Source organism: Triticum aestivum, chromosome 4B, assembly GCF_018294505.1.
Source record: "Triticum aestivum cultivar Chinese Spring chromosome 4B, IWGSC CS RefSeq v2.1, whole genome shotgun sequence".
In the NCBI taxonomy this organism is placed as follows: domain Eukaryota; kingdom Viridiplantae; phylum Streptophyta; class Magnoliopsida; order Poales; family Poaceae; genus Triticum; species Triticum aestivum.
This window is the reverse complement of record NC_057804.1, coordinates 342,357,978-342,369,334: the sequence shown is the minus strand read 5'-3', so window position 1 is coordinate 342,369,334 and position 11,357 is coordinate 342,357,978.

Genomic DNA, 11,357 nt, shown 5'->3' with positions numbered 1-11,357 from the left:
CTTGCAGTAGAAGCACTCAGTCTCAGGCTTAGGTCCAGACTTGGGTTTCTTCTCTTGAGCAGCAACTTGTTTGCTGTTCTTCTTGAAGTTCCCCTTCTTCTTCCCTTTGCCCTTTTTCTTGAAACTAGTGGTCTTATTGACTATCAACACATGATGCTCCTTCTTGATTTCTACCTCCGCAGCCTTTAGCATTGCGAAGAGCTCGGGAATAGTCTTGTCCATCCCTTGCATATTATAGTTCATCACGAAGCTCTTGTAGCTTGGTGGCAGTGATTGAAGAATTCTGTCAATGACACTATCATCAGGAAGATTAACTCCCAGTTGAATCAAGTGATTATTATACCCAGACATTTTGAGTATGTGTTCACTGGCAGAACTATTCCCCTCCATCTTATAGCTATAGAACTTATTGGAGACTTCATATCTGTCAATCTGGGCATTTGCTTGAAATATTAACTTCAACTCCTGGAACATCCCATATGCTCCATGACGTTCAAAACGTCGTTGAAGACCCGGTTCCAAGCCGTAAAGCATGGCAAACTGAACTATCGAGTAGTCATTAGCTTTGCTCTGCCAGACGTTCTTAACGTCGTCAGTTGCATCTGTAGCAAGCCTAGCACCCAGCGGTGCTTCCAGGATGTAATTCTTCTGTGCAGCAATGAGGATAATCCTCAAGTTACGGACCCAGTCTGTGTAATTGCTACCATCATCTTTCGACTTAGCTTTCTCAAGGAACGCATTAAAATTCAACGGAACAACAGCACGAGCCATCTATCTACAACAAACATAGACAAGAAAAATACTATCAGGTACTAAGTTCATGATAAATTTGAGTTCAATTAATCATATTACTTAAGAACTCCCACTTAGACAGACATCTCTCTAGTCATCTAAGTGATCACGTGATCGAAATCAACTAAACCATGTCCGACCATCACGTGAGATGGAGTGGTTTCAATGGTGAACATCACTATGTTGATCATATCTACTATATGATTCACGTTCAACCTTTCGGTCTCCGTGTTCCGAGGCCATATCTGTATATGCTAGGCTCGTCAAGTTTAACCTGAGTATTCCGCGTGTGCAACTGTTTTGCACCCGTTGTATTTGAACGTAGAGCCTATCACACCCGATCATCACGTGGTGTCTTAGCACGAAGAACTTTCGCAACAGTGCATACTCAGGGAGAACACTTCTTGTTAGTGAGAGATCATCTTAAAATGCTACCGTAATCAAAGCAAGATAAGATGCATAAAGGATAAACATCACATGCAATCAATATAAGTGATATGATATGGCCATCATCATCTTGTGCTTGTGATCTCCATCTCCGAAGCACCGTCGTGATCACCATCGTCACCGGCACGACACCTTGATCTCCATCGTAGCATCGTTGTCGTTTACGCCATCTATTGCTTCTACGACTATCTCTACCGCTTAGTGATAAAGTAAAGCAATTACAGGGCGTGTGCATTTCATACAATAAAGCGACAACCATATGGCTCCTGCCAGTTGCCGATAACTTCGATTACAAAACATGATCATCTCACACAATAAAATATAGCATCATGTCTTGACCATATCACATCACAACATGCCCTGCAAAAACAAGTTAGATGTCCTCTACTTTGTTGTTGCAAATTTTACGTGGCTGCTACGGGCTGAGCAAGAACCGTTCTTACCTACGCATCAAAACTACAACGTTAGTTCGTCAAGTTAGTGTTGTTTTAACCTTTGCAAGGACAGGGCATGGCCACACTCGGTTCAACTAAAGTGAGAGAGACAGACACCCGCCAGTCACCTTTAAGCACGAGTGCTCGTAACGGTGAAACCAGTCTCGCGTAAGCGTACGCGTAATGTCGGTCCGGGCCGCTTCATCTCACAATACCGCTGAACCAAAGTATGACATGCTGGTAAGCAGTATGACTTGTATTGCCCACAACTCACTTGTGTTCTACTCGTGCATATGACATCTACGCATAAAACCAGGCTCTGATGCCACTGTTGGGGAACGCAGTAATTTAAGAAAAATTCCTACGCACACGCAAGGATCATGGTGATGCATAGCAACGAGAGGGGAGAGTGTTGTCCATGTACCCTCGTAGACCGTAAGCGGAAGCGTTAGAACAACGCGGTTGATGTAGTCGTACGTCTTCACAATCCGACCGATCCACGTACCGAACGTACGGCACCTCCGAGTTCAGCACACGTTCAGCTCGATGACGATCCCTGGACTCCGATCCAGCAGGGTGTCGAGGATGAGTTCCGTCAGCACGACGGCGTGGTGACGATGATGATGTTCTACCGACGCAGAGCTTCGTCTAAGCACCGCAACGATATGACCAAGGTGGAATATGGTGGAGGGGGGCACCGCACACGGCTAAGGAACGATCACGAAGATCAACTTGTGTGTCTAGAGGTGCCCCCTTCCTCCGTATATAAAGGGGGGAGGAGGAGGGGGCGGCCAAGGGGGTGGCGCGCCCTAGGAGGGGGAAACCTAATCCAAGTAGGTTTGTCCCTCCCTTTCCTAGTCCAAGAAGGAGGGGGGAGGAAGGAGTGGGAGAGGGGGAAAGGCAAGGGGGCGCCCCCCCCCCTTCCTTGTCCTATTCGGACTCAAGGGGAGGGGCGTGCCTCTTGCCCTGGCCGGCCCCTCTCTCTCTCCACTAGGGCCCAACAAGGCCCATTAGTTCCCGGGGGGTTCCCGTAACCCTACGGCACTCCGGTTTTCTCCGAAATCACCCGGAACACTTCCGGTGTCCGAACATAGTCATCCAATATATCAATCTTTATGTCTCGACCATTTCGAGACTCCTCGTCATGTCCGTGATCACATCCAGGACTCCGAACAACCTTTGGTACATCAGAACTTATAAACTCATAATAAAACTATCATCGTAACGTTAAGCGTGTGGACCCTACGGGTTCGAGAACTATGTAGACATGACCTAGAACGGTTCCCGGTCAATAACCAATAGCGGAACCTGGATGCTCATATTGTCTCCTACATATTCTACGAAGAAATTTATCGGTCAAACCGCATAACAACATACGTTGTTCCCTTTGTCATCGGTATGTTACTTTCCCGAGATTTGATCGTCGGTATCCAATACCTAGTTCAATCTCGTTACCGGCAAGTCTCTTTACTTGTTACGTATTGCATCATTCCGTAACCAACTCATTGGCCACATTGCTTGCAAGGCTTATAGCGATGTGCATTACCGAGAGGGCCCAGAGATACCTCTCCGACAATCGGAGTGACAAAACCTAACCTCGAAATACGCCAACTCAACATGTACCATTGGAGACACCTGTAGAGCTCCTTTATAATCACCCAGTTACATTGTGATGTTTGGTAGCACACAAAGTGTTCCTGCGGTAAACGGGAATTGCATAATCTCATAGTTGCAGGAACTTTGTATAAGTCATGAAGAAAGCAATAGCAACATACTAAACGATCAAGTGCTAAGCTAACGGAATGGGTCAGGTCAATCACATCATTCTCCTAATGATGTGATCTCATTAATAAAATGACAACACATGTCTATGGCTAGGAAACATAACCATCTTTGATTAATGAGCTACTCAAGTAGAGGCATACTAGTGACATTAAGTTTGTCTATGTATTCACACATGTATCATGTTTCCGGTTAATACAATTCTAGCATGAATAATAAACATTTATCATGATATGAGGAAATAAATAATAACTTTATTATTGCCTCTAGGGCATATTTCCTTCACTGAGAGGCTGGGGCCTGGGCACCACCCAAGATGTAAGCGATAGCATGCGGCTCCTGGAAGCCCCCAGCCCCCTCATCTTGATGATGATTGTCATTCCTTCTTGGAGGTGGTGCCAGAGGAGGAAGGCCTGCGTTGCCTTGTGGGCGATCCTCACGAGGCTGATCCCTCCAAGCCCCCTCGCGAGGATGGTCCTGCCAGCGGTCCTCGCGAGGCCGATCACGCCACCCTTGGCGAGGGCCACCATCGTCCCATCGTCCTCCACCTCTTCCTCCGCCTCGGCCGTAGCCCCGATCGTTGCGCTCGGGGCGTCGACTGACATGGCCTTCTCGTACGGTCTTGAGCTCTTGGCATTCGTTAGTGTTGTGGGTGTGGAGATCATGGTACACGCAGTACCGTCTGCCCTTGGATGACTCCAGCTGGTCCCTGTCGTGCTTCGTATCCGGCTCTGCTGTGAGCATAGCTGCTCCTTTGCGCTTCACATCCTTGGCCTTGGCTTTCTTCTCTTCTGGATCTACAGCTGGGAGCTCGAGAAGGGAGAGGCGTCCCTCCTCAGCCCTTGCGCACTTGGTCGCCAGGTTGAACAGCTCCAAAGATGTGCACAGATCTTCATGGATCGCCAGTTCCTCCTTCATCTTGACATGCAGACACCGTCGGAGAACGCTGAGATGATGGCCTCCTCTGTCACCTTGGGAATCTTGAGGCGAGCGATGTTGACATGCTAGATGTACTTCTGCAAGGTCTCTCCGGGTTGCTGCTTGATGTGCCGCTGGTCACCCACGGCCGGTGGACGGTCGCGAGTGCCCTGAAAGTTGGCGATGAAGCGGGTGCGCATCTCGTCCCAGGAGGAGATCGTGCCGGGAGGCAGGTGTCGTCGTTCTAAGTCTGACAGTAGTGTAGGGGGTATTAAAAGAGAGGCAAGATCCTAGCTATGGAGTAGTTGTTCACGCAAGTGTTTTACGAGTTCAGGCCCTTCTCGGAGGAAGTAACAGCCCTACGTCTCGGTGCCCGGAGGCGATCGACTTGATTATATGTGTGAGAGTTACAGAGGTGCGAACCCTTCTACCTATGGTGGGGGGTGGCTTATATAGAGTGCGCCAGGACCCCAGCCAGCCCACGTAGCAGATAGTTCAATGTACATAAAGGCCAGATGTTACTGGTAACGCCTTACATAAAGTGATATCATGGCCATAAAGACTACTTAATAATAGACCGTTTGGATGCAGAGTGACCCTAGATCTCCTGACGGTCGAGTGAGTCTTCATGGTCGAGTGTCTTCGAGTCCGTCGAGTGGAATCCTTCCAGGTCGACTGAAAGGTAGTTTCTTCTAGAGATGTCCTTGGGAAGGGTATTTTGGACAGGTCCATGACCCTACCCTAGGTACATGGCTTCATCATTAGCCCCCAAATGGATCGGGGTTTGAGTGAGGAAGGAGTTGAGAATTCTTCCGACCCTTCCTTTGTGCTATGAGTATGTCTTGTTCTGGATCAATGACCCTAGTTGACGGCACCAACTTCTTTTTCAGTCGCCTTGATCCATTCTTTATATTGGTCGAGTGACTTTTCTATACTTGGAGATCTCCGAGCGACGGATCAGAGGAAAACTTCAATCTGACAAGTTGCTCTACCGTTCGCGGATTTAGCGGGATCTGAATTTCGGGAAGCGCGCGGGGCGGAGGAAGCCGCAGTACTCGGATGGGATAAGGCAGGGACGCCTCGATTTCCATGCCACCTTTTTTTCCACGTATCGCACGCGCGACTGTTGCGGGATTTGACAGGAGTGCCTGGGCCTACTAGTCAGCCACTCGAAAGAGACTTCATATAAGGCGCCGAACGGGGTTTTTTCAAACAGTGCGACCTCAATCCCCTCTCCCTCTTCCTGAATCTCGCCCACTGCGCTCGCTTCCACCTCCGCCTCACTGCTCCTTGCGCGCCTCACCGGCGATGATGGTGAAGGAAAATACGGCGGCTTTGGAGTGGGCGAAGAAGGCGACGGTGAAGGCGAAGGGGAAGGCGCCTAGTCGGGGCGGATCTTTGTCGCGGTCTGGCCTGCCGCAAGGCTGGATCCAGGGAGACTGGATCCGTTCGACCATCACCCAGAAGGACCTTGACGACCTGGCCAACGAAGGACTGATCCCCCATGGGTCAGCAAGGCTTCCGGGGAAGGAGTGGCAGCCGCAGCCTCAGGAGGGTGAGTGCGTCCTCTTAGCCACCCATGTAGATCGCGGTTTTTCTCTACCGCCGAATCTTTTCTTCCGAGGGTTTCTGAACTTCTTTGGTGCACAACTCCATCACTTCACACCCAACTCCATTGCCTACCTCGCCGCTTTCGTGTCTTTGTGCGAAAACTTCTTGGGTTGCCAGCCGCACTGGGGCCTTTTCAAACACATTTTCACTTGTCGCTCTTAGACGGTGAAAAAGGCTAGCCCGAATGACGAGAGGACCCAAGTAATCCAGATGTGTGGGGGTCTCGGGGTTCATATGAGGAGTAAGAGTGCCTTTCCAGCCATGACCCTTCCCGAGTCGGTTCGAGGGTGGCAGTCGACCTGGTTCTACTGCCAAGACCAGTCGACTGGCCTCCCCCCGCTTTCCATGGACCGAGTGAACAAGTCATCTTCTCTGAAGGTGCTTCTAGAGGAGAAGGATCAGGTTAGGATGTTGATGGAGCGCGTGGTCCAGCTCATTTGTGACGGAGTGACGGGCATGGATCTTCTAGAGGTTTCCTTCGACGGCGCATTCAGCCACTTCAGTACCAGGGCGATCCGATGTGGTTGTATTCAGGTACTAAAGACACCACTCGGGTCCACCCGAAGGAGGTCGACGATGTCACTCTGGAGAGGTGGATGACCACCATCACAGGGAACAGAGATAATCACCGCGGAGCCAGGAGGTTCCCGCCACTCCACCAGCCCTACGAAGCAGACAAGGTCGGACTACATTTCCCTGACTATGATTCTGTTTTCTTCATTCTGCTTTGCTGCAATTCGGTTGACTGACTTTTATCTTGTTTGTTGTCTTCCAGATCACTACCAAGATGTACTCGATGCCCAACGGGGCGCAAGAACAGACCGAAGAAGAAGAAGGAAGTGGAGGTGAAAGTCAGGAGGAGTGGGAGTCGGACGGCGACAAGGGTGAAGAAGATGCTGGCTCTGATGAGGAAGAGGAGGAGGAAGAGGAGGAGGTAGTCGAGCCTCCTCGTACTGAAAGATGGTCCAAGCTCGCCCATGATCCCGCGGTCGAGCGTGGCAAGGGAGCCGTGCCTGCTGGGCAGTTGACCAAACGCCCTCGGACGACTTCTCCGGCGCCGACTGAGAAAGCGTCGAAGCAACCCCGAGCGGCACCGACAAAACCGGCGAAGGCTCTCCCGAAGATGAGGATGGAGATCCCAACTATTTCTAAGTAATGGCATAACTCATGCTTTCTCTTTCAACATGGATATATTCTTGGTCGACCCGATCGCTGACCCACTGGTTTCTGAAATCGCAGTGCTGCTACTTCTGAGACCTCAGCCAGGCATGACGATCAAGAAATGGAGGATGCTGCCACTTCTAATCCTGGTATGATCTGTGCAGTTTCACTTTCGGTCGATCAGATCTTCATTTTTAACTTTGAACCTTTTTTGTAGTTCTACCTAGCATTATCATTGATCTCCCCGACGACGATGATGAGGAGCCACTGAGGCAAAGGAGGAACAGGAAAGCGTCTGCTGGCAAGACTGCTCAGGTTGCGTCAGCGCCTGAGACATTGGTTCCGGAGGGGGGCAACGTTGCTCGGGCTACTGTGTCCTTTGCTGTGCCGTTGACGAGTGTCCGCCCTCTGTCGTCGAGTGCTGATCCACCTTCCCTCTTCTCCACACACCACGTCCCGGAGGACCAAGCAGGTGCTACCAAGGAAGCCATACGCCAGGTGGGGGTCATGATGGGGTAGGTGAAGGCGATCCGAGACGCCAGCCAAGTAGCTTATGATGCAAGTTCAGCTCTTCAGAGCAATGTCCAGGTTAGTTGACCACCACCTGTTCTGTTAGGATATGATACCTGACAATTTTTCTTTCTGAACATGTTAATACTTGTCATACACCCACTGGGTGTGTCGATTGAAAAGTCTAGATTAGTGGGGACACGCTGAGTGCACCCACTGGGTGTCGTCCCCGAGACTACGGCGGACTGCCGGCAGTCGACTGTAGTCTTTATGTCTTGAAAAATTTTGTTTTCTCTTTACTTTCTTCACTCAATCTGGTCGAATGGAATCATGGAGCCTGTGGGGGCACGCTGAGTGCACCCACTGGGTGTAGTCCCCGAGACCGTGGTCGACTGCTGGTAGTCGGCTATGGTCTGAAGAATACTTTGCTTTTTTTGTGTGTGTCTAACTGTTGGCAGTTAGCTACTTTTGGTCAACTGATCGATCCGAGCTGGTAGAACCAGTGGGGGCACGCTGAGTGCACCCACTGGGTGTAGTCCCCGAGACTTCAGTTGAAATTTTTGATTCGGCTGCAGTCTTAGAAATGCTACGATTTTTCTCTTAGTCACTCGGAAATGGCCTGTCTTTGATGTCTGTCGACTGATCTTTCGCAGAAATCTTGCGAGCTTGTGGCTCATTATATTGAGTTGGAGAACAAGCATATCCAGCTCGAACTTGATCTGAAGCTTGTCGAGGAGAAATTCACGAAGGCAAAGGAGGAGACAAAAGGTATGTTTGGTGAGAACCTTGACGACTGCCCTTATTTTTTTGTCCATTCTCGAGTCTGACCTCACTGTCATTTCATAGATAAACTAAGGGATGCTCTGAAGAAGAAGGACCTTGACCTCGCCGAGGCGCAGAAAGCGGCTTCGGACAAGACGAAACTCGCAGAAGAAAAGTTGGCTTCAATCAGCAAACTTGAAGAGGAGAATACCAATCTGAAAGCTGCTCTCGATGTGGCCAACAAGGAGGTCAGTCGACTGAAGAATGACAAGACGGCCCTGACTGACAAGGCTAGCGAACTGGTGGGAAAGAAGAACGACTTAGAAGCTTATCTGGGAGGGCTCGCCAAGAAGTTATTCCTCATGCTCGAAGGTAACCCTTTATATCCGACTGGTAACCACTGACTTATTGTGTGAACGTTAGCTTATCCTTGGATCATATCCACAAAATTCTGCCAAAACTTTGAAGAGGAGACTAGTCGACTGGAGACTGGCTTAGATCCCATCAACTAACCTGTGAAGGATGAAGCCGCCATGAACGTGCTCCGTCTCGAGTCTCGCGTTGCTGCTGTGGTCAACTATCTTGCGAGACTGAAGGTTGCAACATCACGCATCGACACAGCACTCTGGCTGGGAGAAACACTTCAGAACGATCTCGAGTCTCTGATGACTCGACTGAACGAAGTTCCAAGTCGAGTGCAAGAATGGAAAAAATCTTCTGCCAGGTGTGGTGCCGACGTTGCTCTGTCTCTGGTACGTGTTCACTACAAGGACGCGTGAGAGGACAAGCTGGCGTCTCTCAAAGTGGCCAATACCAAGAAGCACGACTTCCGATCTTTCATGGAGACCTTCATTGCTGCTGCCACTCGGATCGCAGATGGAATCGACCTGGACGAGTTCGTTGCGCCTTCCAGTCCTCCGCAGGAGGAGTAAAAAACTTCTATGCTCGATGCTTTAAATTTGCCTCGGAATGCCGAGTGGTTTTTGTAACCGATAAACTTTAACAGGCTTGGTGCCTGAGCACTTCTGGATCCGCAAGACGTTATCTGAACTTGGGTTTGCCGTTGAATATGTTTGCTTCTGCCTTCGAACGATCATTGTCCTTCGCTCGGAATATATACTAGTGTTTGTGATGCACTTTTGTAGGTAGGGGCGAAGCACAAATTGCAATCAACTTGTACTCGTCATGCTTAGGCGAGCACTGGGCCGCGGCTAAGCTCCCGAGTGGAAGGCTTGCTCGCTACTCGGTAGGATTTTCAAAAACTTAGGCGAGCACTGGGCTGCAGCTAAGCCCCCGAGTGGGAGGTTTGCTCTCCACTCGGTAGGATTTTCAAAAACTTAGGCGAGCACTAGGCTGCAGCTAAGCCCTCGAGTGGGAGGTTTGCTCTCCACTCGGTAGGATTTCAAAAACTTAGGCGAGCACTAGGCTGCAGCTAAGCCCCCGAGTGGGAGGTTTTCTCTCCACTCGGTAGGATTTTCAAAAACTTAGGCGAGCACTGGGCTGCAGCTAAGCCCCCCGAGTGGGAGGTCTTCTCACCACTCGGTAGGATTTTCGTGGTGTACCTCCGAAGGAGAAGATAGCAGTCGACCTGCGCTTCGTCCACCTTGCGGAGCGCACGTTGTATTTGTGGCGTAGCTCGGAAGAAGAAGGTAGGAGTCGACCTGCGCTTCATCCTCCTTGCGGAGCGCATGTTGTATTTGTGGTGTAGCTCGGAAGGAGAAGGTAGGAGTCGACCTGCGCTTCGTCCTCTTTGCGGAGCGCACGTTGTATTTGTGGCGTAGCTCGGAAGGAGAAGGCAGCAGTCGACCTGTGCTTCGTCCTCCTTGCGGAGCGCATGTTATATTTTATACTTAGGCGAACACTAGGTTGCAGCTAAGCCCCCGAGTGGGAGGCTGGCTCACCACCCGGTCGGATTTGGTTTAAACTTAGGCGAGTACTTGGACTGCAGCTAAGCCTCCGAGTGGAAGGCTGGCTTACCACTCGGTAGGATTTTGTTTAAACTTAGGCAAAACGGATTTGCAGCTAAGCCTCCGAGTGGAAGGCTGGCTTACCACTCGGTAGGATTTTGTTTAAACTTAGGCGAAACAGATTCGCAGCTAAGCCTCCGAGTGGAAGGCTGGCTTACCACTCAGTAGGATTTTGTTTAAACTTAGGCGAAACGGATTCGCAGCTAAGCCTCCGAGCGGGAGGCTGGCTCACCACTCGGAAAGGATTTTTTTTACAAACTTAGGCGAAACGGATTCGCAGCTAAGCCACCCACTAGGGGACTGATTTATGTGAACAAAAGTAACAACAATCACTGGGAAAATTATAAAACTCTTGTCTTTGATAAATAAACTACAGAAGTACTTTTATTACAACTCATCCGAGTGAATACTTAAGTATAAAAGGGGCGGAGCAGATCCGCATTCCAAGCTCGTGGCTCGTCAATCTGGCGATCGACGTTGTAAAGACGGTATGCTCCGTTCTGGAGAACTTTGGTAACAATGAAGGGGCCTTCCCAAGTAGGGGCGAGTTTGTGCAGCTTCTGTTGGTCCACTCGGAGGACCAAGTCTCCTTCCTGGAAGGCTCGGCTCTTCACATTTCTGGCGTAGAATCGGCGCAAGTCTTGCTGATAGATGGTCGACCAGATCATGGCCATCTCTCTTTCTTCTTCCAGAAGGTTGACTGTGTCCTGCCGGGCTTGTTCTGCTTCGACTTCAGAGTAGAGCTCGACTCGTGGTGCATTGTGAACCAGGTCACTTGGCAGAACCGCTTCAGCTCCGTAGACCAGAAAGAACAGAGTTCTCCTAGTCGACCGATTTGGAGTAGTCCTCAATCCCCAAAGAACTGATGGAAGTTCATCGACCCACGCGCCTGCTGCGTGCTTGAGGTCACGCATCAACTGGGGTTTCAGTCCCTTGAGAATTAGGCCGTTTGCTCTTTCTGATTGTCCATTCG